Source organism: Aedes aegypti, chromosome 2 (genome assembly GCF_002204515.2).
Source record: "Aedes aegypti strain LVP_AGWG chromosome 2, AaegL5.0 Primary Assembly, whole genome shotgun sequence".
NCBI classification, from domain to species: Eukaryota; Metazoa; Arthropoda; class Insecta; order Diptera; family Culicidae; genus Aedes; species Aedes aegypti.
The window spans coordinates 296,681,782-296,708,275 of NC_035108.1; the positions used below are offsets into that span (position 1 = coordinate 296,681,782).

General features: G+C 36.4%; 2 protein-coding genes and 1 non-coding gene across 8 annotated transcripts in view; 1 reads left to right on the plus strand and 2 right to left on the minus strand.

Moving 5' to 3' along the window:
- Nucleotides 1-26,494, plus strand: part of LOC5566513 (6-phosphofructo-2-kinase/fructose-2,6-bisphosphatase 1) — a 399,659-nt gene that overhangs the window by 221,413 nt on the left and 151,752 nt on the right. The window lies entirely within an intron of this gene.
- Nucleotides 1-26,494, minus strand: part of LOC5566514 (alpha-N-acetylgalactosaminidase) — a 254,907-nt gene that overhangs the window by 179,531 nt on the left and 48,882 nt on the right. The window lies entirely within an intron of this gene.
- Trnaa-agc lies at nt 3,713-3,784 on the minus strand. Its single transcript has one exon. It is a non-coding gene; the product is annotated as a tRNA-Ala (tRNA).

Here is a 26,494-nt window from a genome sequence, read left to right on the forward strand (position 1 = left end):
CATTTTTAAATACTTAACTACATTAAAAAAACATATTTTGAATTTTCTCAACAGTATATATGATACGTATGCTTAATGTGTACAAATCTCATCAGTACCGAAGCTATATTTCTGCTCTAACTGACAACTTATGGCTTGAGCAATTGAATAATTCTTCCAAACTAGTGAATCACAAGTTTAACACATTTTATAGCTCTAGTCAAATGTGTTACAAACAAACTTGCAAAAGTTTGACTTATTTGTATGCGAGATTCTTGTCATAGATGAACTTATTATTCTAGGTAGTTTTGTTCTCTCCGCCATTGGCCGTTATTGTCAACTGCTTTACTTACAAAAGGTATTCCCTTCGTAAAATTTCGTAATTCGACGCGCACAATAAAAAATCTTCCAAATGCCTTGCACTGCCAAAACAGCATGTTTATGACGAAAAATTTACGATAAGTAATTAAAAAAATATGTCCAATCCTAGTGAGTGTTATATGATGCATATTCTGAGATTTATGAGAGAATTCTGGGATTTTGGACAGAATTGCTAATATCCGATAGAGACGATGAGACTTCTATGGAAGCTCTGGAATTCTTAAGCTCTTTGAAATCCTGCAGTTTCAATGGAACTTTTAGTTTTTGAAAAATTCCTGGATTCCGAGAGGAATTTGAGCAGCTCAGACTTCTCTGAACCGTTTAGACTTATGTCCATACAAAATTTAGGAACACTTTGTTCAGAATGTGTTCCCTTCCACCAAAATTACCACTCAGTTTATGATCGACCCCGAAGATACCGTGGTCCTCTAAGGACATGAGATATTGGACATTTAGAAAGATACTTTGGAAGTACTCGAAGTAGTATAACAACAGGTGTTTAGAATCATCTTTGGCGTTGTACAGCAGAATGGTTTATGACGTCGAAGAATAAACATGCCAAGCTTTACGGTAAATCTTATACTGAGAATATAGGAAATGAAAATAAGAACGAAAAACGTGGAAAATGTGAATTTCTTGACAGGGTATGTTGCAAGATTATTAGACAAAACCCCACAAATCTGAACTGCCCATAAAATCATAATTGTCGCATATGGAAGAAGTAGACATTGCGAAAATAGCGCTCAAAGTTTGAAGTTTGTCTTCTGATTTTTCTTATTGGCATTGACGTCCCCACTGGGACAGAGCCAGCTACTTAGCTCAGTGTTTTTTATGAGCACTTCCACAGTTATTAGCTAAGAGCTTTCTTTGCCTTAGTTGCCATTTTCGCATTCGTATATCGTGTCTTCTGATGCAAATGTTAATATTTTTCTAATAAATTTCTGCATGCTGTTTTCTTCAAGCACCACCGCATAGTCATTTTGCTTCTATGAATCGTCAAATATATAAACTATAGACAATTCACGTTTTGCAGTTGTTATTTGGGCTGGAAGTTCATATTGAGACTGGTATGCTTCTGTTTTTCAATATTTTTCATATTGAATATTTCCAAACAAAATGTGCCAACTTTCATATCAAAACATAAATTTTGTGATAAAAAAGGTGTAGTGTCGAAAATCTATATGAGACAGTTATGCTTTTATGGACAGTGAAGTTTGCATCGAATCCGATTGGAACAAGTAAACAGGAGCTAAAATATTCTATTATCGATGTTTCAAATTATGCAGTACTATTGGCTTACACACATGATTCAATCGTTCCAAATTGTCATAGGTCACAGTTAATCTTAACCTTCACCTTGTAAGATTGGGTTTTGATAAAACTGGATATCGCGTATTATTTAAATCACAACATGAATGAACCTTCTCTCCATTCAATCAAACATCAGATCCTATTATGAAACATCTCGATAATACTCACCACATTTGACCCTTTTGTAAGTCAACCATGGACCTGTTAATGTAATCCTATTGAAACTTGATTCGGTCTGATAGTAGTTTGATAAGTAGTTTGAAAACACACGTCGAAGTAAGAAAGTTGGAACCTGTGAACCAGATGCAAAAACAAGTTTGTCAACGGCGAGCTTTTTTTTCTCTGTAAAGCACTCACTGTCTAGTCCGATTGCGCAATCTCAAATCGTAATTGATGGTGTCGGCTATCGAGCTTGAGGTGATTTGTCAAAACTGGTTCACCGGTTGTCGAACAGCTGAACAGTCCATTTTATTGTGACAGTTTAACAGTTGAACAATATTTCAACAGAATTGAACTTGTTAATTTGTCAAAAGTACTATTTTCAATTACAATTCACATTATTTCTTGAACTATATTCCAATGGTTGATCTACGCTTTTACGGAAATTCAGCCATGTAGAACCAACTGAAAGGGCATCCACTAAACTGCTTCTAGTCAAAAAAATAAAGTTTAATTCACGATTCACCGGGAAAGGACGCGCACATTCAGCTCGCATGCATAGAAGCCCCATGTCGTGACCGATTCCAATCTGGGTCCTAACATGATTGTCTTCTATTTGAACAACTCGTCGGCAGATCTTCTGCAAACCATGCTGGAGGATTTTTCATCTTTTACCGCTTGGTTCTTAGCCGCCTATATGGTTAAGTCGATCTTGTGCGCTGGTTTTAATTCGTTTCGGTTTAAGTAGGAATATCCATGGGCAGGCGGACGGCGAGACGAAAACTAGTTTCGCCTAACTCATCAACTTGTTCGCGTACAGGAAAAATGCATCCGCGATGAGTCGTGAATTTTTCTACTCTCGTGTAGTAGCGCGGTATACTTTGACATTTGCATTGGATTGCATTTTTATTATTGGGTAGCATTCGATCGTCGTTTGCAGCCACAGCCGGGAACCGGCTACCGTTGGAGTCTCACGGTGTCCCTGGTGCAGGTCGAAACCTAGTAAATTGGTTCTAGATGTACAGTAGTGAAAGCCGATTTTCACACAAAATTTACAACTTTGTCAAGCTGTAACTTCAACTCCGTAGGATCAATTGGCACGAAATATTGGCAGAAAACTAAACTTCCCATAAAGGCATAACTGTCCCATATGTAAAAATATGAACGAAAAAATACAGTTTGATCAAACAGATTGTTGAAATTACAAATATGATTGTTGTTTCTACAAAACTGATTGTTAAACTCATAAATACGTTAAATTCTGCCGTTGACTATCATTATTGCAGAATCCTCTAACACTTTGAATTGAATTTAACAAAAATGTTTGTAAGCTTTTTGATAAATTTGAATCTACATTTTGTCGATGAAACTACCAAGAAAAAAGTGGAAAGATTCAGATTAGAAGATGTTGTAATATTACTGATTTTCTTTCAATTAAGTCCTCTACCAGAGACACCGTGCACCCGTGTGCAATTTACATTAGAATAGATCGCGCTGCGCAGTCAAGGTAAGCGGCGGATGGATGCATCTCGTTTATTGGTAAACCTCTCCAATATGAGGGACGCACAAACCGATCGGCGTTGGCTGGCTGATGGCCGCGCGAGACGAGTCTCTGAAGGTGTATTGATTGTCTGCCTCCCCGGTAGTCACGCCTACAAATTGTGGGAACTTTGCAAAGGTTAGCAATGCAGCTAATCTCATGCTGGAATACAATTAGTTCGGATGGGTCATGTTTCTGTCTGATGAAGGAATTAATTACCGATCAGTTTTTTTTTTTTTTTAAATTGACGCTTATATTGAGCTGTTCGGTTATTAAATTAATTATCTAATTACGCGTGGTAGAGATGGACAAATTATGGGTGAAATAATGAAAAAAATCCACGTGCTCGGCTGGGATTCGAACCCAGGACTCTTGTATGCTAGACGAGCGCTTTACCAACTAAGCTACCGAGCCACTTGGTGACCCAATAACTGAGTTGGTTACAAGTTTTAGAATTCAAATCCCTACAGACCACGCGGACCCCTTTCATAACCCATATCCATCCATCTCATGCGAGAAGAGCGAGTGCGATTTATTTAGTGTTGAAACTGTTAGCCTATCGTACCTACATCGCTTCCACAACAACTGTATTGTGGAAGAGTAAAGATGTGGGAAGGCTATCAACGTGTCGTTCTCACTCAAGTGACGTTTTTTTTTGTTTTTCATTCTTGAGTTCATTTTGATCAGGAACTCATATTATTTTACACACTTCTCAGTATGGTTTTCTCAGGAATTTCAGTTTTTCGGAACATATTCGGTTCTGAGCCTGATTTCATCAGCTTCTAACTTCTAACCAATATATTTTGGATCCCCTGGGCCATTTTTCTGCAAATTTCTCAGTTCAAATCGAAATACCAACTCAATTCGCATGCCATTTGGAAGGATAGAACAATTTCGCACTTGCATCAAACGTTTGTACAAGAAAATGTGTTTATTTTATCTGAAATCAATTTTATTCAATCGGTTTATTCAGGTAACCGTTACAACATGTTTCACACATAAATTGAAGCCGTCAGAAATTGTTCAAATGTAATCAAAAACTTTTTTTAAAGTTTCTGGACGTAGCGTGGAATTTCTTAGGTTTTCCATTGTCAATCGATTGATTAGACTATGGGCAAGCATATTATACAACCAGTGGCATGGACTTTGTCGCCAAACGATAAAACATTCTGAGGGGCCCAAAATATATACTATAAGGGTCCAAAATGTATAAGTGTGTCCAAAATAATGAAAAACAGTGCTTCACAGTTCAATTATTTTCGACGTTTTTTAGATCCTACATGACCGTTTGGGCGTTTTTATCTCGTAGAGGAAGTTTTTCTCTACATTTTGACATGTTCTTTGACTTGGTTACGCTGTACAATTAATTAATTGGGACAAAACACTTAACTCACTTCCTTAGGGGGTCCAAAATACGACCGTTACCCTATGCATCAGTAGATTCTATTGTCAACTCGGAGTAACCATTTCATAACAGGCTAGTCAAGGGACCAAGGTTGACTATAACCATACCTTCACCGGGACACCAGGAAGCTTGCTTCTCAACTTAAAGTTCTAATAGTACTTCCACAGTTATTGGCTGAGAGCTTCCTTTGCCGATGTAGAAATTTTCGCATTCGTACCTTTACAAACTCTACAATATCTTTAAAGCTATTTTAGCCAATGAGAGTTATAATGATTATATAGTTCGAGGTAGATAGAACCAGCGCTAGGACTGGTAATAGTAGTTGGTTTGAATTTTGCGAAACTCTCGTAGCTCTTCTCACAACAGTAGTTTAAATTCGTGAATCTCATCAAGTAACCTATGTTGAATGCATGGACTTTTTAAATCTGTAGTGTCATCACAAATGTAGGAAATGCAGCGGGAATTAGAACATTTTTCTACAGTAAGTAGAGTTGCTCTTAGCAACGGTTGATTTGCTACTTTCAAGGCATATTTCCTACAGCAGCGGTAGGCGTGAGTTTCACTGGCTTCGCTGACTGTGATATGCTTTGCTTGGCTACAGTAGCTTGAATCTCATGACTTTACAATAGAATTATTAGTAGTATAACGCTAATGGCGTAGTTGTCACAAAACTGATTTCAATTTTTATTACCTTAAATTATGGTTTTTCATTGTTTGTTCTATACCATGATATTGTTTTGGTTCTTAAAATTAATCTGACACTTTGAGGCCCGGTACTCACGCTGCCAGTTCGTGGCAAACTAGATGTTGGTAACACGAACAGCAGCGACATTAGCATTCTTAGGTTAATGCTTCTACTGACTTTACCCAACTTTGAGTAGAACCAGCTCAGATGATTTTACAGTCAACTCTCCGCTATTTGATATTCCGTTTCTCGATATCGAGTTAGAGAACCACAGTGAAAGTTGGTGATCATAGTTACCTCGATAGTCCCTTGTATCGTATTTGCACTGATTTGTGTTCTACAACTCGATACCTCTCTAACTCGATGGTTCCAATATCGAGTTACGGAGAATTGACTGTATTTGCAAAAGTTTTAACCGTTTTGTCTCAAATTTCAAACAGTCTCATATTCCTTACACTCAGATTTTGTATGGCGAGTAGGTTGAAATATTTCACTGAAATATGTCATAACATTTTCTAGAAATGGTTGTCAATCGCAACTCTTAAATCTATTTTATGTCACTGGAGCTGTCATAATATATTTTTATCGTGTTGTTCGCAATTTGAATCAAGGTGTTCGGAATATGAGACAGAATCAACAGTGTTCGGCATTGGAAGCAAAATGTTACGTAAAACTAATAGCAAAAGGTGATAAATCATGATATATTTTTATCACCCCACTCAATTGTTTATAATTAAACTTTGCAAAGAAGATTGGCATTTCATAAATATCAACTGAGTAAGGTCTAGCAGATGTATTTGAAGTGTTCGGAATTTGAATCAAGTTGTTCGGAACATAAGACATAATGGGTACAGTGTTCGTCATTTACAACGAACTGTTGCTTCATACATTTGCGTAAAAAATATAGTGAAACATAATAAACAATTATTTTTACAGTTTACAGTTAAGTTTTGCAAAGGAACTAACATTTCCAAAATATCTGCTGATTAACCTTTACCCAACCAACTTGCTGAAAGTCACACTTAAACCTGCATAACTTTTTTTGTTTTTTTATGATAGATTTTGGTGAAATTTTCAGAAGTTCCCTCTTCTAGTTTAAGGTCCGCACCAATTTTGGTTCAAGCCGCGGTTGGCAATTGACAATTGATTTCATAGATTTTCGGTGCAAACAAAGAAATATTTCATCTTCACCGAACAGCATGTGAAAATTTTACAGAATTTTGTACTTTTTCTGCCTTTACAGAATATTCTGTAAATATTTAACAGTTCTGTTCAAAACATTAGTGTTTCACAGAAAAATCTGTAAAAGCTTATTTTACAGTTCAGACTCCGTGGATTATTTCACCGAATTCTGTGTTTTATTCTAAGTGTGTACCAGGTTTTGACTGTCTAAAAAATTTGCCAAATACCGTCGATGGGGGTGACAATGGGTCTGGGGGGTGAGATTGGGTCAAAATGGAAGAATATGATTTATGAAATAGTTCAGCTAATAATGCTGATATTACTAAAATTTATAATACATATGTTAGGGAACATATTATTACACATAACTAATCACAATATACATTTTTAGAAATAGTAGTTTTGGTTCAATAAATCAATAAACTTATATGTTGAAACTAGACAAAATTTACAACATTAAATTACTCCTGTGCAAAGTATAACGCATGTCCTTCAATCTCTATTATTATATTAGCAGAAGGTTAAAAGTCTTTTCAATGCACTTCACACGTATTTTCCGGTATCTATTTGATTTTTCCACAAAAATTTAATTTTTTCGGTACGTTGTCTAAAACATTAAAAATTGGGGTGAGATTGGGTCAAGGAAGAACGATGGTGAATGAAATAACAAATCTACTTTTTTGTCGTTCTACGGTGTCATGAGTACTCTTTCTTCATTGAATGTGTTTATTCTTTCTAAATACAGCATCGCTGAAACATCAAACAAGTCTAGTTGAGGATTCCGTTCATTGATTAACAATGCAACGCATTTTGACTACTTCTCAAACCAGCAACTGTTTTTCGTGCGCAACAACATCGTACTATTTTATCAATTTTTTTTTTTAATTTAATTATTTATTAGCGTCTATAATAACATCTCACGGAAGTAGATATGAGTTGGATAGCTGAAATACCGGGATTATGACGTCAACATCTGCCTAAAATGTATTGATCGTGGAATATGTCGCACCGAAATTTAACTATTTGCGAAGGTTTGAAATAATCACTGATTCTGTAAACCTTTGGGGAAACTGAATAGGTTTTATGGCAATGGGGATGAGACCTTGAAGACAATTTGAGGGGGAAAACAAGAAAATTGTGTAAACTTGACGATAAATGCTGGGTTTACATATTCTTTGTCATAGCTCTTTAATTTTTTGCTATAATCGTTCGTTTAAGTGGGCTTATCATACTTGTGAAACATCTTAGATGGCTTTTCGTCTTGTTTGCAACGTATTTCATCAATATTTTTCAGCTGTTAATGATTTTACAATCATATTCTCAAAATAAAGTTATTTCAATTACAGTGACCCAATGTCACCCCCTCTATAGGGTGAGATTGGGTCATTTTTCATTTACTTGTAGCGCCTCAGTGAATAAATATTTTTCTATAATATTTTGGACAGTCGTTACAATACCATTAAAGTACATACACACCAAATTTGAAGTTTTTTGGAGTTAAATTGCGAAAGTTATTCAATAAATAAATCATGCATATCCTTTTTTGACCCATTGTCACCTCCAACGACGGTACACTAGATTCCTGTCTTATACACACTTAGAATTAATCACAGATATCTGTAAAATTTCACCGAATTCTCAACAGCAGATTTTTCGGTAATCCGTTCGATGATTTTTTGCTTCACCGAACGATCTGTAAATCTTGAAAAATTTCATCTGTCAAAAGCACCTGCAGGTTTGAGCACTGATTACACCTGAGACAGCCATTTGCTTGGTGCGTTAAACAGTGATGGAAAAAGGCAAGCATAACTGCTGAACTGGATCGAAAACAAAACAAAATGCTCGCGAGCATCGGAGTGCTGATTTACTCGCATCTGTCACGTTCGCGAATAAATGAAGCTAACGTAATTCAAGAACGTGTTTAGAGCTGTTCAGAGTCAATTGTGCTTTTGAAGAAAAGCTATTTCCCCTACAAGACTTCTGGTTTCAAGGGCTGATTTGTTTGTCAACACCTCGATCGGTTACTCGCGAGTAAAGGTTCGCGAATTCTATGTATGGCTTGGTGTGACCCTGTTCGCGAGTCTTTCATGTTTGTCTTACGTTAGTTTACACTCGTGAGGTGCTTTATGATGCGAACATTCCCATCACTGATGTTGAAGTCTGTCATAATTACCTGGAAATACAAGAGAAAATAATCTCAATCAGTATAACTATCATAGATATGAAAGGCTAAATGATCTTGATTATGAATTTTCGGCGGAATTGTTAAAACGTAGGATAAGAAAATTTTGGGAATATATTTGATGGAGCTTATTCAAAAGTACTTTACGTCACGCTGCAACTTCCAGCGAGAAGAAAACCTTTACTGCGGGCCCTGTTTACAAAAAATGAACGATTTTGCTGCGCATTCATCCACTTAATGTTCATCCGGTGAACATTCTTTCACCGGATGTTGGTCCGGATGTCATTTTATGTGAACACGGCCCGCATTTAGAGCGGAAAAGAAAAAGAAAGTCGAAAGTAAAAGAAGACCGTGGATAAGTCCATTACAAGACTTAAACGGCTGTCATCCACAAACAACTGGAGTGAAGCCAAAAATTTGGTGTTGAAGAAGGGGCTGATTTGGCAGCTCGTTCAAAAATACCGTTTAGTAGTCGATTATCAATAGTAGGGAGCTGGATCCTATTCTTGGCACTTTTGATTCACTTCGGCAGTGGGGTTTTTTGAAAGCTACTGAGTACTGGTCACAATATGCGTCATACTAAAGTGCTCCTTAATACAAAGTTTAATACAATTTGGCCGAGAAAACCCCCCATGCCAGAGTGAACCATGGAAATGCCCAAGTCGCTCAGCACCCTATTGATTTTTGTCTCATTTGACATTTGTCGCTACCGCACGGGGTTGACGAGGGCAAAGCCTAAATTTGTTTACTAAGCACTAGCGCCACTCAGATGGTGACTGGCTTCAAGAACTGCACCTTCAGGGGGTTGATCTGTATCGGTCCATGATCGGCAATTTTTCGTAAGTTGTGACAAGAATGATAAACATCAGCAGCAAAGGAGCACCGAATGAGAGAGCGATGATAAAACCCATTCTTCTCGCTTGTTTACCATTGGGGTAGGGTGTTTTAGTCTACTGGCATGATAAACAATCCACGAACATGTGATATCAATAGTGTCCCCATGATCTGGAGCTTGTTTAGATGGATTTTATCATGCACTGTTATCCTTCCGATATAATCAATGCTGTAGCAGTGTACGACAAACAGACTCTCATGAGGGGTCATGCACAAATTACGTCACGCTCCTAGGGGGGGGGAGGTGGTCAAGCCAAGCGTGACAAGCCTTACAAAAATTTCGGAGGACTCATACAAAAACGTGACAAAGGGGGGGGGGTCAAAAAAGTTGAAATTTTGCGTGACATAATTTGTGTACCATCCCTGATATGTAGCGGATCATAATTATTACAGAGAGCGAAATGTGAAAAATACTCTCAATTTTCTCAGAATTCAACCCCTGATGTATACACAAATTCAATAAGAAATTGCAGCAGAAATATTTCTCTTTCGCTTTTTGAGCTGTTTTGTCAAAAGTATCTTCATACATTTCATAAGAGATTCTTAATTTCTGTAAAAATATGCGAAATTTTTATAAACCGCTTCACAAAGTACCAGTTTCCTAGAGTGGATTCCTTAAAAATGTTTTGGGCGTCAGAATCATACAGATTTTTTTGCTGAAATTGCTTCTCTTTAGCGGAGTTACTGGAGGAATGCTTTCAGGTTTTTAAGCAAAATCCTGTGGAAATTTATAGTGCAACTTGCAGACTCAGAATTCCTGACATTATTCCTTGAATCATTGTTTGCGATTTAAATTACTTCCAACAGAATTATTTGTAAATGATTTCCTGAAACAATTACAGTCGCCTTTCCACATCTCGATATGGAAGGGACCATCGAGATAGGGAGAGATTGAGACATAGAACAAATTTTTAACGAATACTAGATTGAAAATCACTCCGTTACCAGGAAAATTAAAAACAAACAGATGTCATTTCGTGTTTGCAAATTGTTTTGAATCTCTAAAATCCAGTCTAGTAGCCTTTGATAATGGGCATATCGTCATACGAAGAGAAAATTGTGAACCAAAATTACATCGAGGTAGGGAGATATCGAGATAAAGAGGATATCGAGTTATGGAGAGTGAAAATGTATGCAGAATGCAGGAGAGATTTCGAGATGCAGAACATCGAGATGTGGAGAGTCGACTGTAGCTGGCACAAATTCGTTAACAATTCTTTTTCTTCTTGGCATTTACGTCATCACTGGAACAGAGCCTGCTTCTCAGCTTAGTGTTCTTATGAGCACTTCCACAGTTATTAACTGAGAGCTTTCTTTGCCAAAGTTGCCATTTTTGCATTCGTATATCGTGTGGCAGTTACGATTATACTATATGCCCATGGAAGTCAAGGAAATTTCCATTACGAAAAGATCCTGGACCGACCGAGAATCGAACCCAGACACCTTCAGCATGGCTTTGCTTTGTAGCCGCGGACTCCAACCACTCGGCTAAGGAAGACCCCTATCACACTTAAGATAGTTGAATTTCTAGCTGACTTTGGAGGAGGCATCTTCTGTAGAGCACAACATGCCCAGTAAACACACCATCGTATATGATGGTATATAAGAGTACAAAGGTGGAGGCGATATACGTACAACTTGCCTGCAGCCTTATGGCGCATGTACGTATATCGCCTCCACTTTTGTACTCTTATGCACTATCATATACGAGTTTGTGTTCACTGGGTGGGTACGGCACTAACCTCTTAACTAAAGAGACGTCAAGTCTCTTAGAAATGTTTTTGATCAAATTCAATTGCGACCCTTCATACAATAATTGCTTAATTCACAAACACTAATTCACTGCCAATTTCAACAATTATTTAATCACAGCCTCAATTCCTTCAAACGACACGCATTTCAACATTACAAACATACGAGAGAGCGGTCATACTTTGCACACGACATAGCCAATCTAATCACGTTCAAAATTAAATACCTCAACTTGAACAATGCAACAATAAAGGCAACAGAATGAAATGTTCTTTTTGCATACATATTCCATTAATGCTGTCTATATCGCCATTCCCCACTTGATCTTATCCATTTCCTCTCTGCAATCTCGTAACACTTTTCGTTTCGTATGCACACGTAAAAAAATACAATTACGCACGATTATCGCAATTTTCACTTTCGTACACCTCAACGCACCCCGCCTAATGCGGCCTATATGCTGTCAGTGCTTGCCTGATGGATTCCGCGCGGACCTCCACACTGACCATTTGAGAAATGCGCGCCTCAAACACCCACGTTCCGCATTTTACCTTATATGTACATTGAGGTGGCCCATTTTCATATGAAAAAAAAATGACTTGTAAAAGTCACGCCTTCCAAATTTGTTTATTTGGACGGTTAAAAATTTAAGCGGAGTTTGTATGTGGAAAATTGATCAAAAATACTACAAGTTTCTTAGAGTTGACGAATTTACCTTTAATTTTCACCGTAGCTTATGGGGGTCCAAAACAACAAATTTAGGAGGTGTAACTTAAGACTTTTGTTCTTTGATCATCATGGGCCACCCTAATGAACATATATGAATGTGAATGCTTCCCACGGCGTCGCTCAATAAGACACCCTGTCAGTAAGTAAGCAGTCTCCACACGTTCATAAGCACTTGCCTGTGGACGGATTGGCTGGCTGCTTATTACCACCCTCACGATCTATTGTTTGCGTGCGATTCAATGTTTTTATTGTTTGTTCCTTTTATGCCACTTTTCGCGTGTGTGTGATAAATTGGGTGCCGGAACGAGTGCGAGCACCTCCCCCAGTAACTGTCGCACCTGACACACGACCCAACTTAAGCAGGGGGCGAAATTGCGGTAGTTCAAACCCTTCGCGACCCAAAGATTAGATGTGATTTTTTCTGATAATGATTAGAGATCACCCATACTTGCTAATAAAGAAGTTTAAAGTGAAGACTATGCATACTTGCATTACTATAAAATTCTTTCTCTATCAGAAACATCAAAATACGTAATTCATTAGAATATTTATTTTAACATTATGAGTTGTCGTAGGTAATTATATAACAATTGAAATAAAATCAGTTATAACAAATTTGTACAGAAAAATGCAATGTTTGACACCCTTTGTATCCCATTTGCATAATTCCAGATTTTTTGTTTGAAACGAGGCATAATTAAAGGCATAATTAAACCTCATTTCTCAGGAAAAATTGCGACAATGTAGAATTTTTTGGTGTGGTTATGGTACCTGTAAACTGTAAAGCATGTAATGAAAAAAAATCCAAAGATTGCTTTAGATATTCATCTAGGAGATTGTCGAGCATTGGCAAAGGAAGATCTCAGTTTATAACTGTGAAAGTGCGCATGAGAGCACTGAGCTAAGAATCAGGTGTTCCCAGTTGGGACGTTACACTAGATAGAAGGAGAGCACCTCACAGAACACTTATATAGATTCCTTCATGATTTTTTTTATAGATATTGTTATAGATTGATTGTACCCAAAAATTTCAAGAACTATTTTCGATAAAATGCATTAAAGAATTTTTGCAAAAATTTATCCATAGATGCCACGAAAAATATCTCCAAGAATTATTTCTAAAAAATCCTACCAGGATTTCTGGGGAAGTTATTGTTAATATTCTTAGAAAAGTCCTGGACAAACCTGTAGAGAAAATGCTAAAAGTAATTTAGGAGAATTCCTTGTAATAATTCTTGAAGACAGTTTCGCAGAAACAATTGTAATGATCGAGGAATTTTTGAAAAATATCATCAATGGAAAATATCATATTATTAAGTAATACCTATACTGCCCATAACTGCATAACAGTCACATTCGACATTTATGACAAATTGGAGTTAATACCATAGAGGGTCATCAAATGATAAATAGGGGAAGTGGTGGTAAAATGAACAGGGGTGGTAAAATGAACACCGTGCCTTTTACCGAGAAAAAACAAATTTCGATGAATTTTTATCACGCACGGACGATTTAGAGTATAAATCAGAGTGTTCTAGTTGATATGTAGGTCAATTGAAGTGAAAATATCAACGAAAACTAAGATTTTAGAAAACCACGTTTGAAAATTATAACTGACGTAACTTTTAGCTCGAAAGACTTGAGGTTTTTTAGTGAGGTGAATATCGTTATGGTATGATGTCAAATCTGATACTTTTAGATTTTTTTATGAATTGGTTACAATCATTATTGGATGTATTTTCGATGGGGCAATGAAAAATTTCAGAACTATTTGTTTTGCTCACGGTTTTAGCATGGTGTTCATTTTACCACCAACCGCTGTTCATTTTACCCACATAGTGCAGGTAAAATGAACATTTGCATCGCTTTTAGATAGCGATGAAAATATGTGAAAATTTAGCTATTTTAGTCTGAATCCATGTCGCTGCTTAGATTACATCTCTATTTTTGATGTTGTGCGATAGAACTATACAAATTCCTCGTTTTTCTATCAGAAACAAGATGATTTCCTTAAGGTGTTCATTTTACCACCCCTTCCCCTACTTTCGATCAACTTACTGAAATCTGCAAGGTTGTTCTAGAAAATTCGAAAAAAATACCAAGTTGTTTTGTCACATTGGCTATTATAACCGCATAACAGTCACATTGAGATTATAAATGAGCCTCGTAATGTAATAGCAATAAAATTTCTATCAGAATTATTTTATGACTATTCATCTAGTATGCGATATGAGTTCCTGGTAATTTTTAGAAATTTTAGTATTCTCCCATACCACCATAAAATGCACACTTGGTATTCCATTTACTCAATGCCTATTTTCGTCGAATGTTGCAAATATGGGCAGTATAGGTACTGATGAAATTCCTACAAAAAATGATGTTTTATAGACGTTTTAAATAAACTGCTTGAAAGAGTTCCTTTAACAAATTCGAAGGTAACTTTGATTATATTCTAAGGGGTGTTCTCATTTTAAAGAAAATCCTGCAAGGATTCCTGAACATTTATGTGGAGAAGTTCTTTCAAAAACATCAAGAAGTAAATCCTACAATGATTCTCTTAAATCAAGCAAAATTGTAGAGCATTTTCGAGTCGATTCCAAGAAAATTTATAGAGCTTCAAAAGTATTTTTAAAAGAATTTCTGTAGTAAGCAAAGCGGAAGAATACTTAGAATAATTCATAGAAGTGTGGTTATACAGTTATTTCTTAGCTTAGCCTAGCTTATCTTAGACTGACTACACAAAACAATGGTTGCTATTCCGTGATTCTCCGAAGTCAGTGAAAATGCACAAAAAATCAACTAGAAGTTCGGCTGGGATTGGCCATAATCTTCTTCAGTGTGCATAATTCAGTGCCTCTATTTATACAGGGTCAATAACGGCGCCGGCCACGTCCTTGCAGTCAGGTGGGATTGGGGTAAGGAATGTTGGTGTGTAACCTTTGCTATTTGGAGACCGTGTTTTCCTCTGCATCTCCACATAGGTTACTGTGAGGGATGTTTGTTAATGGGAAGGATCGTTGGGTCACAGGATTCGCTTTGATAAGCGATTAGACCATGATAAATAATTATTTGTGAGATATGAACATGCTTATTAGACCATGATAAATAATTTTGTAAATAAGTTTGTTGAATAAAGTGAACCTTTCGCAAGTCTACACTTGTAGTGTCGAACCATTCAAAGTTTTTTTTTAATTACAAAAATTAAGGTAAAAAGAAAGGGGTGTTTTGAAAAAAAAAATGTAAAACATAAATAATTCGTGAATCAGAGCTTATGTCGACACTCACAGTGACGAACCATCTATAGCTTGTTGAAAAATCATATTTACGTCCCACCGTTGAAACGATTAAATCTGCAATCATATATATTCTATAGATTGAAAATAGTAGCATGAAACGAGCTCACCAATTGATCCGTCATCCTTGATTGAGCAGCAACAATCCATTTTCAGCTACACTCGTTTGCTCGGCCATACAAAAGCACTCAGAGAAAATAGGCGCGCGACCCGAGAGGGAAAACAACTGACGACTTCTCGGGCTTTCTTGACGCACTGCCAAGGAACAAGCGTCAAGGTCGAAGGATCAAAAAGAACTAATCGAACGCGGCACTTTTTCAATTTACTCGTACGACGCGCGACATGTTTGATCCTGCCCTCATCGCTCGCCCTCACAGGAGCAAGCGTCAAGGTCGAAAGATCAAACACTACTCCTTTGAATAATTCATAGAAGTGTGGTTATACAGTTATTTCTATTTAAATTCTTAGAAGAATCATAACAAAAATCTTGGAAAAATACAAAGGAAAATTTCTAGTATAAATCGCTGGACGAATTCCTGAAAAAAAAATAAGATTTTTTTCGCAAACTACTGAAAAAAACCCTGCAAAGCAGCAAAACTCATAGAGGTGTCTAGGTCAATCTATCTGAGAACTTATTTTTACATACGACCGTTGGATATGTTTTGGCGTTTCAGTCAGAATATTGGGATCAAGCCACACTATTGTTTCTTCTCCAACGTTTCAGTCCGTATTGAATCTTCTGCAGGGAACGTTTTCAGATCGAAACGTTAGAGAAGAAAATGCTGTTGTTTTTATCCCATTATTCTAACTGAAACGCTAGAAATCTTCTACAAAATTTGAGGACTCCTTATAAATTACGTAGGCTTTAACTTGCAGAGAAGCAAACATAGAAGTCAATAGAAAGTCCCTAAATTCGTAAAACAACTCCTGATAGAATATTTAGCTTTTTTTTTCAGTAGAATTGCCAAGAAATGAAGAAATCAATGCATACACTCCCGTGCAAAAGTTTGGGTTCACCCCCTCAAAAACATACAAAAGTGTTCTGTCCATATCTCTGCGATTACACGTCCAATTCAAACTCTTTAAGCCGCATTCGAAAGGCAAAGAGTTATTCTTACTTCGTATGTATTTTTCAAAAAACATTTTTTGAATTTTGTATACTAATTTTTTACTTAAAGTTGTGACATTTTTCAAAAAACACACTGAAAAATCATTTTGAATTTCCTCAGCATTGGGTCGACCAAAATTTTAAATCAAAGTGTCATTAGAATCGTAATCTTATATTCTTTGAAGAGACCCCACGAAATGTTGGCGGAAAAATCAGGAAAGTATTCCAAATCAATGAAACAGTCAGTCAAGTCATCGTGCAAAAGTTTGGGTTCACCCCTCAGTATGATGCAAATCGTGCAAAAGTTTGGGTTCACCTGAGCCGCACGCACATCATTTTTGTCAATATCTCTGCCATTTTTCAACCGATTTTGATAGTTTAAAGCTTTATTGAGCTATACATATACTTCATTGTTTTTATCCCATTATTCCAACTGAAACGCTAGAAATCTTCTACAAAATTTGAGGACTCCTTATAAATTACGTAGGCTTTAACTTGCAGAGAAGCAAACATAGAAGTCAATAGAAAGTCCCTAAATTCGTAAAACAACTCCTGATAGAATATTTAGTTTTTTTTTTTTATTTTCAATAGAATTGCCAAGAAATGAAGAAATCAATGCATATATCACTGGAAGAGTTCTATGAAGAACTTCTTGGAGAAATATCAGAAAAAAATATTCAGATAAATTTCAAGGGATAATTTGGAGTCATTCGTGAAGTAATACTTTGAAAAATCCCTGAACGGATTTCTTGGGGTGCAATTGTAACTTTCTTGAAAACAGGTTTTTCACGAAATCTTAAAGAACTTGTTGGAAGCAGTTTCCATTCAAATATCTTGATGAGTGGCTGGATTTCTCCATAGAATAAACTTGGATGAGTTTGGGTGGTAATTTTTGCAGTGATCTCTCAACAATTCTTGGAAATATTCCTGAAATAAATTATTTACGAATCCCGAAGTAATTTCTCAAAGAAAGTCTGAAGGAATTCTTGGAATTTTTTTGAGCTTCTCTGCGATGCAAAATGAGGCAGTTTCAAGGTTTCTCATAATTCACAACACGAATCCTCAAACGATTCGAGTGAGAGTGCATCAAAATGTAAGGCTTTTTTCTTGTACTCTAGCTCTATGCTCTTGAGTGGCTCGTACAAACAAAACAGGCCTCGCCGAGTTGTGATGGCAACCTTTTTTCATGGAATTTTTCTCCGTTGTGACTTGTGTCGCATCTTCCTAGTTCATTATCGTTGCTTCTCTGCTCAGTATTTTTTCGCTCCCTCACAAAGAGACAAAAACAGCACGCTTCAGAACAGACCTACTCAACCTTATTTGAAACGCGGGCCAAATCGCAGAAGCTATTTTGTGTGGCGAGCCATTTTTCTAAAAACTCAAATATTCACTATCACAAACTTCTAAATTATGCAATAATCTTGCCCTGGATATTTAATTTGGATCCACCGAAGAAGTTTTGGATCCTGTGCAAATTATATCTGAAATTTTGAAGGAATCATACTCGGAATTATGCCATAATTCTAAATCCTGCGTAAGATTTTGTTAGGCTCATGACCCGGAAAAAGGAGGTTTTGTGAATTCTTGATCTGAATTAGGCGAGAATTCCGTCCAGAATTAAAATAAAATGTACCTAGGATTTCTTCAAAATCTCTTATTATATTCATTTTGACATCCTACCATGGCATCTTTAGGAATGCTATTCAGGATTTCATTCTAATCTTAGCTAGAATTTTACTAAACTACGCTGCTATAATGGGGAAGATTCTTCAACTTCTTCACAGTAAACTAAATCCCCGTATCTTGGTGAGAGTGAGCTTTAAGCTAAAACGATCGTTTAATTAATATTTTTCAGAGAAATTTAGTCAATCGTAACTTACATTTTAAGCTGAACCTTGGATCTCAAGATCGTATCACGTCTTGTCGGACAATCGGTCTAGAACACTATATCATTTTGAAGTTCTTTGAACTATAGCTATTACAACATTTTTATCGTACATACAACACAGTTTCCTGTGCAATTGAATGAGTAGTCAATTTTAGAGGGTCTTGTCCCGGGAATCCCGGGACAAAAATCCCGGGAAATCCCGGGATCTAAAAAATCCCGAATCCCGGGATATTTTAGAAAATCCCGGGATTTCCCGAAATTTCATGTATAACTAGAAAATGCTGTTGTATTTTTTCAAGTTATGGCACAAAACAAGCTACATGTTTTTTTGTGACTGTTGATGCAAGAATGTATTTTAGTTATTGCATTCAGCTTACTCTCTAATGATGGTAAGCTCCATCGAAGTTAATACGCCAATCGCGTATTATCCTCGATTTAACTATAGTAAAATCTAGGATAATACGCGATTGGCGTATTAACTTCGATGGAGCTTACTGCCATAAGAGTTTTACAGATATTTAAGACCACTTATGCTTCAAATTGTGTTTCTCTGGTATGTTAGTTACGTAATATTCAATAAACTATAACAGGTTTCTCCACGGTGTGTTCCATTTTTCAACAATTGATTTGGAGGTTGATTTTTTATCTTTCCGTAACCGTTTCAATTTTCCAGGTGTACCTTACAGTTTTCCTGGTCTAACATGGCTGTTATGCCAATCATTTAAACAGGGCAGCTCATTTCGGTTTATTCTTGCGAATGCACCAACAATTTATGTCGAAAAAGAGCCAAAAAGGTTGGGAGGCCTGATTGAAAACCATGAAGATTCCATATGACATAACAATCTAAATAAATTGCATAATCATAAGAGTAGATTTTTATAGATTTTTTGGTAAAATTTGAGAGTGATTGGTATTTTCACCTTATGCATCAGTATTGATTTTCGACTCAGATTAACTTAAACAAGTGATCATTAACTTCGATTGCAGATAGGTAAAATTTTGATCAATGAAATCTAAGATTGCAATGTTTTTTTCCTCAAAGAACTCAACTTCACCTCCAAAAAACAGGTTCGGTTATTATGAAACTACTCTATAAAACTAAACATTGCTTCAAAACCCGCTCTGATTGTTCTATAGCCGTTTTGGAAGCATTTTATTTTTGTCCCGGGATCCCGGGAAATCCCGGGATTTTAAAAAATAAAATCCCGTATCCCGGGATTTTTTCTTGTCCGGGAAACAAGACCCTCTAGTCAATTTATGTTTTAATCTGTATATTTGTATGTCCTCCCTTTTATCCTAAAGTTAAGAATACATAAGATCATATTTTTAATTCATTGATTTCGCTATTGCATGTATGACGAACCATACTATTTCAATTAATTCGTTTGTGACTTATCGCCAATTCAACTTTAGGCACAAATAGATGTAGTTTAAGTTTACGAATATTCATTAATTACACTGTACGACAATTTTTTTTTTTGATGGATGTGTCTGTATGGGTCTTCAACAAGAAAAGTGTAGAAAGAGGCCGTTTTCAAATGATTTGCAGCACCCTTGGATTATTTTTTGACAAAGTTCGAAAGTTTGACATCTTTAATCACAAAAAGTATAACAATCAAAATATCAATATATTTTTAAATTCAATTATTCAACCATTGAATTTGTCAAATCAATATTTTTAGCACTGGATGACTTCAGGGAAATGTGCACCATTTCAGAAGAATATCGGCATCAGTTTTATGTATGAATTTGGAATGTTAACGATCATTAAACAAGCATGTGAGGATGTGCACCATATAAATACCTCTTTTTTTCTATATCACACATCTGGTTCATTATATAATAATTATTATAGGTTCAAGAAGCCGCCTAATTATGATTATGCTCTAATAAATTCTCAGCAGAAATACAAAATTTATATAGGTTGGACACTGACATGTAAGTGGTCTTACATAAGCTAGTAGGTTTATCAGGAGACGATGACGAAGTCTGTGAGTAATGAGATAATATTGTTATTTGCGATTTCTTGGCTAAATTTTCAAGCAAAGCTCTACTGAATCATAGAGTAGTATTCTCCTGGAATCCTGGAAATGAATTTTATCAACTTCTGGGATTGATGAACAACGAAACGATCTACTGTCCTGCACTGAATTATGCAGTGTCGTAATAGCCATTATGCAACTGAAATTGGCTAAAATACTATTCAGATTATGTATATTATAACTATATTGAAACTTATTCATTACGCAACTGTTTTATATTTGATATAGCAGCAAGAACATGCTCTTTCGTGTAATTAAGTAGGAACAAGATCTTATTAGAAATTTTAGGACCCTATTTGATATCCCAGACAAGTCTGAATAAATTGTGAGCGATTAACGCTAGGAAGCGAGGTTCTGATACTAGTTTCATCATCAGAATTTTTGCATTTGGATATTCGACTTTTTCAAACGCGGGCGTGAAAAGGTTGCACATCAAGGCAGTTTATGTCTCTCTTCTGATTTATGAATACGAATGCCCAAATGTTCCACCGCACTTCGCCTTCCGCCAATCACGATATTATGCATCTAGATTACGTAGCTTTCTGCTGTGGCCGTAGCTTGAGTTTTGTCCGGTAGAGACAGTCGGAAGAAAGCAGCAGTTTTGTATAATTTTTTTTTAAGATAATGAGTGGGTTTAATCATATCTAATGGGTTTACTTGGGCGTGTGCTGGGCAGATAAACACGCAAACACTAATGAATGCGATTATAAAAGGTTTTCCTCTGTTGTCTTCGAGGTTGTACACAAAACTAACAGGATGACAGTGTTTGCTCTCCTCTCTCTCTATGCGCCGGTAAAATGTTTCTTTTTGGAACATTTCATGTAAGCGGAGATCTCATTTTGTTGATTAGAGACTGACGTTTTTCTGGCGTACAAATTTGGTATTTTGTATGTAGCTTGCGAGGCCGACATCGGCGGGTCATTAATGAGCAAAGTCACATCTAATATAAAAAAAGAAACACATAGAATAGCATTGAGCCATGTGAGGAGTATTATAAGAGGTAGTGTACGAAAGCTAATTAAATCGTCTAACCAAAAAGTATACAAATTTGCGAAGCTCTGCGGGTACAGGAGCAATGTAATAATATTCATCATTGCAGAACATGCATCATCGTTTTACCGCTTTGTCAGTTACAAGAAAGCATTGTCACTGTCAAAAAAGTAACCCAAATCACACAACAAACTCCAAATTATGTAAACGAAAACCTGCTATTTAAACAAACTTTGACCCACAAACCAATCTTAACGAAAAAGCAGTGCAAAACTCCTGATAACTACAAATTTGCAGCCCACCCTCTCTGTTTTGCAAATTTTGATGTAATAAAAAAATCCAGCATCGTGATAAGCGAAACCCCAAACCAAGACACCGTAAAATTCCACTTTCTTCAGGGTACACCCGTCCACGGCAATCTAGTCTGCGCGTAACCTGTCCACACTCTCGCTGAACCTGATCTTGAAGCAACTGGATCGAAACATGACCAAACTGGGTAGGACCGTAAATTATAGATCTGCTAAAATTGAACAACATCAAAACCAAGCGCGCATTGATGGCTCCTGATTTGCAGTCGGCGCTATTAAAAATCCTTGTCGTCACATTAAAAATCCTTGATTTGCAGTGAAGCAATCAACAAATTGTGGTTTTACAGCACTGGGATCCATAAAAGTGAGAGCTGTTGGCTTTGACACACGCAGGCTTCATTGGGAGAGGTATCTTCATTTCGTTACCGAATTGATAAAACGCGTACAACAGCATGATGCGAAGTGAACCATTCTTACAATTGAATGTTGCCTAAGTTGCATCATGAGTAAATACCCGGATAAAATCGTACCAACCAGTGAATGGAATATGTTTGTTGTTACGATATTTAACAATCCGTACGTAATATGTTAAAAATTTCATATACCATACAGTGAATTGTTCAAAACAATTCTTGTAACGTATCGTATTGTCATATTCTAACCGTATTGTATTTTTAATGTTTAAAAGTAACAGTATTTTTTAAAATATTAAAATACAATACAGTACATTATAAAAAACAATACAATTTAGTCTATTATAGTAGTACCGTATTAACAGTATATCTTATTTGTATAACATTTTTTATCCGGGTGTACCTAGGTACGTGAATTGCGAGCAAGGTGACATCTGTACTCAAGAACCGGATTTTTGCCATTGCAAGCGACAATCACAGGGCTACAATATTGTTTGTATTTAGGGTACAATGTACGCTACTCGCATTTCGGCGCGCTTTTTCGGCGGGTGACCGCGAGATGATTTTCGAAAGGTATGATCACGAACCGGATTGGATCGCATCACCTTCAGCGTAAGGTTGCCCTAAATTATGCGCACGCACCCAGTTTAGTGCGGATTGTTTATCTGTTGAAGCATAAAATATGGTTCGTCGACCACACGATCTCGTGATGGCGTGCTGATGGTTGAATTGGCAACGGAAAACGAAAATGTCGATGTCATTTCAGAGGGCACTAATTAACAAGGATGTTCACTAAATGATCCCAATTATCAAACATGTCCCAAGCGAGTGTGCGTCGTACTTTTGAGCTGTGCGTACATAAATTCTTTCTGATCTCTGAAGTTTTTAACACTACCTAAAGTAATTAAACAGCACTTCTCAGTGCTAAAAACAGTATGTTTCAGTTCTATTTTTAATACTATTGATCCCTTTTTGATCCTTGTTTGGACGCGTGCCTTCGATTTTTCGTTGGACCCGTTAGCGAGAGCTAGCGGTGGTAATTCTTCTTGGACACCGTCTTGAAAAAAAACCTAGGCTTCTTCTTTTTTCGTTTATCCACTACACATGGTTGCAACTACAAACAAAAGAAAGGGTGAATCTATGAATTCACAACATCCTTCCAAAGGAGTGGGTTTCCAAAACTGTCACTAAACGTGGCAAAAGTGGAAAAAAGACGATTCTCAGGAATGCGCGCTTTCTTCCAAGAGTGAAATGGTTAATGTTGATAATTGCTTCGAAATTAGCAATCAGTTCACACTTAAATTATTTTACGGATTCCTGTGAAATCTCAACAGCTGAACAGTTCGGTGAAATAAATTAACGGAGTACGGTAAATTTTTACAGTATTCGGTAAAAATCACCGTAATCCGTTAAATTCCGACGAAATACGGTGTTTTATTTCACCGAACTGTTCAGCTGTTGAGATTACGGTGAAATTTACCGTAGTGTGTTTAGTGTGTTAGATGCTCTAGACAAATTGTCCGAACATCAAATCGAAGCAGTCTCTAGCCCAGGCTTTTTGATTCAAGTGAGGAAGCAAGGAGTGCCGCCTATCGAGGTCAGTTGTTCCGAATGTGGAGGATTTAGGCAGAAGATCTTGAACTCCATTTGGAGGAATCAAGGTTTCCTTCCGAATCACGAAGAAAGGATACTGTCGCGTTTTGCCGGAAACTCCTAAAGATCGCGAACTTCTTCTCAAACATCTTGAAATGACAAAACTGAACGTTTGCTTAAGGACGTATTGAAAGGTTTAATAAATAATAATACTATAATCATGATGTAAAAGCAAACTCAATCGTCGTCTACCAGTGTGAGAACATATTAAGTGAAGAGGAAGTGAACAAAGTTATTCATCTCTCACGAGAACGATAACGTGATCTGTTTGGATTGCATAGCATAGAGCGGTATGTGTGATGCATGTGTTACGAGCATTTTTGTGACAATGGAAATAATCGCTTTCAATTTATCTTATTTTTACGTTGTGATTGTCGGAGCGAGTGTACATACACCTTTGTTAATTGTGTGCATATACCTGTTCTTAATGTGTGATGATCTAGCAGTAGTGATGAGTTGATATAGGACTAATGAGGAAATGGTACAGCATTATGCCAATTTAGTTCCATTTTAACAATGCTACATTGCTAATACCATCAAATCAAGGATTTTCTTTTTTTAATTCAATTGAGTAAATTTACAGTATTGCGAGGCTTGGCTTAAGCCTTCCTTTTTCTGCTATAAATTTGCTTACCCGATAACACATCCATCTCTGTATGCAATGTGTTAGTAGTGATTACTTCTCTCGTGAAGCAAGCATTATAGTTGCTCTCTCAATTCTTGAGAAGCAGTTCAAAGTATCGAGGTATATTTGATAAGGGGTTTTCTATTAATTACGTAAGGATTTATGGGGGAAGGGAGGTTTGTGATTTATTAAGACAAATTATTTTTAATTTTCATACAAAAAATCTTATTAAGGTGGGATGGGGGGTCTAAAAACCGCCAAAACTGTCTCACGTAATTAATGGACAGCTCCTAATACTTGTGAATTTACCGTACTCATAGAACCATGCATGCTATATACATTTGTTTTTTTTTCTCTTTTTTTGACATATTAGCAAATTGACTAAACTGATTTGTATTGCATGTTACAGCGGCACGCATAACGGTTATACGATTTGAGATTGTTGTGATTATCTGGCCTCATGCATGTTGAAATATGTTTGTGAGAGAAACTGTGATCACTCTTAGTAACTTCAACAGACAAGTTTAGCATGTGCATAGAACAATCTACATAAAGTCTCATAATGTATAAGTAACATTCTTAAGATTTCGTGTGTATTGATCACCATCGTGGTGTTTCATTCCTGGAGACATTTATCTTTCTCTGACTTTTTGGTGTATGGAGGTTTTTCTCTGTACAACACTATTTTGTTTTTCTTTTTCAACCCAGCTGCCGTAGAGTTCAAATCGTTTTTTACACCTCGTGTAATCCAATCAGGTTTAACTGCTCGCTGTTGGTCATGGCTTTTAACCAGGAATTTAAAATGAGTACTGACACCCATTACTCGTGTTTATATACTGTATTTTGTTTACTTAAAGTTTGAAACATGTTTAATAAAATGTTTTAAGTGGTATTTTTATTTAGCTGATATGGGATAACATTGATCACCCTTGAAAACAACGTTCGGTAATATTGAAAATAACATTACTAACTAAAATCGTAGTTCCCGAGACCGAATATGGAGGCTTAAATCTCAAAATGCATTTACTTTTTGAGTTATTTCAAAATTTAAACCAACTTGAATTGTGGAATACGTCTGAAGGTAAGCAATTTTCTTAGGGACGTCTGCCTTTTTTTATAGTAATTCGTCAATTTTGCTGAACTAAATATATTTATGAAAGTTTTAACAACGGAATCGTTTTCGGCGATGTCAATTTTAGTAACAATTGCATTTCTCTTGCTCATATCATTTTAGAACGCTTGTGAGAAATGATTCTTTGATCGTGTCATCCATAGTCATAAAAAACATTGTTTCCAAAAGCTGAAAAAATTTACGCATGAGCACAACTCAATTTTCGCAAAACCTTAATGTGTATTAGCTTATGAATAGAAGTATGCGAATCACCATTTATGCATTGAAAACGGGTGCACGACGTTAGGCATAAATACGTTAGGCATAAGGACGTTAGGCATAAGTACGATAGGCATAAATACGATAGGCATAATGGACGTTTGGCATAATGGATGTTTGGCATAATGGTCATTAGGCATAATGGACGATAGGCATAATTTCCAAAATGAAAACTGAAATTGGTAAAAAATGTGAGCTGACTTTTTTGGTAATTGTAGAGGGCTCCAATGATAACAGTGTGTCCTTTGAAATGCGATTGTCTTGCAGTCGTCCCATAGTTGTGAATCCTTTGAGGTCAATTTCTAGGACAACACTTGATTAAATGATTAGCATGTGGTAACTTCTGTTACCATAGAGTCAAGCCATGCTGAAGGTATTTTAGTTCGATTCCAAATAGATCCATGGTCCTTGGCCATGAATAATCGTGCTCATGTATTGTGCACAAATAAGAATGAAAAATTATTACTTTGCCAAAGCAAACTTTTGCTTAATAAGAGATGGTACACAAATTATGTCACTTTAAATTTCGACTTTTTCGATCCCCTCACCCCTTTTGTCACGTTATTTGTATGAGTCCTTCGAAAA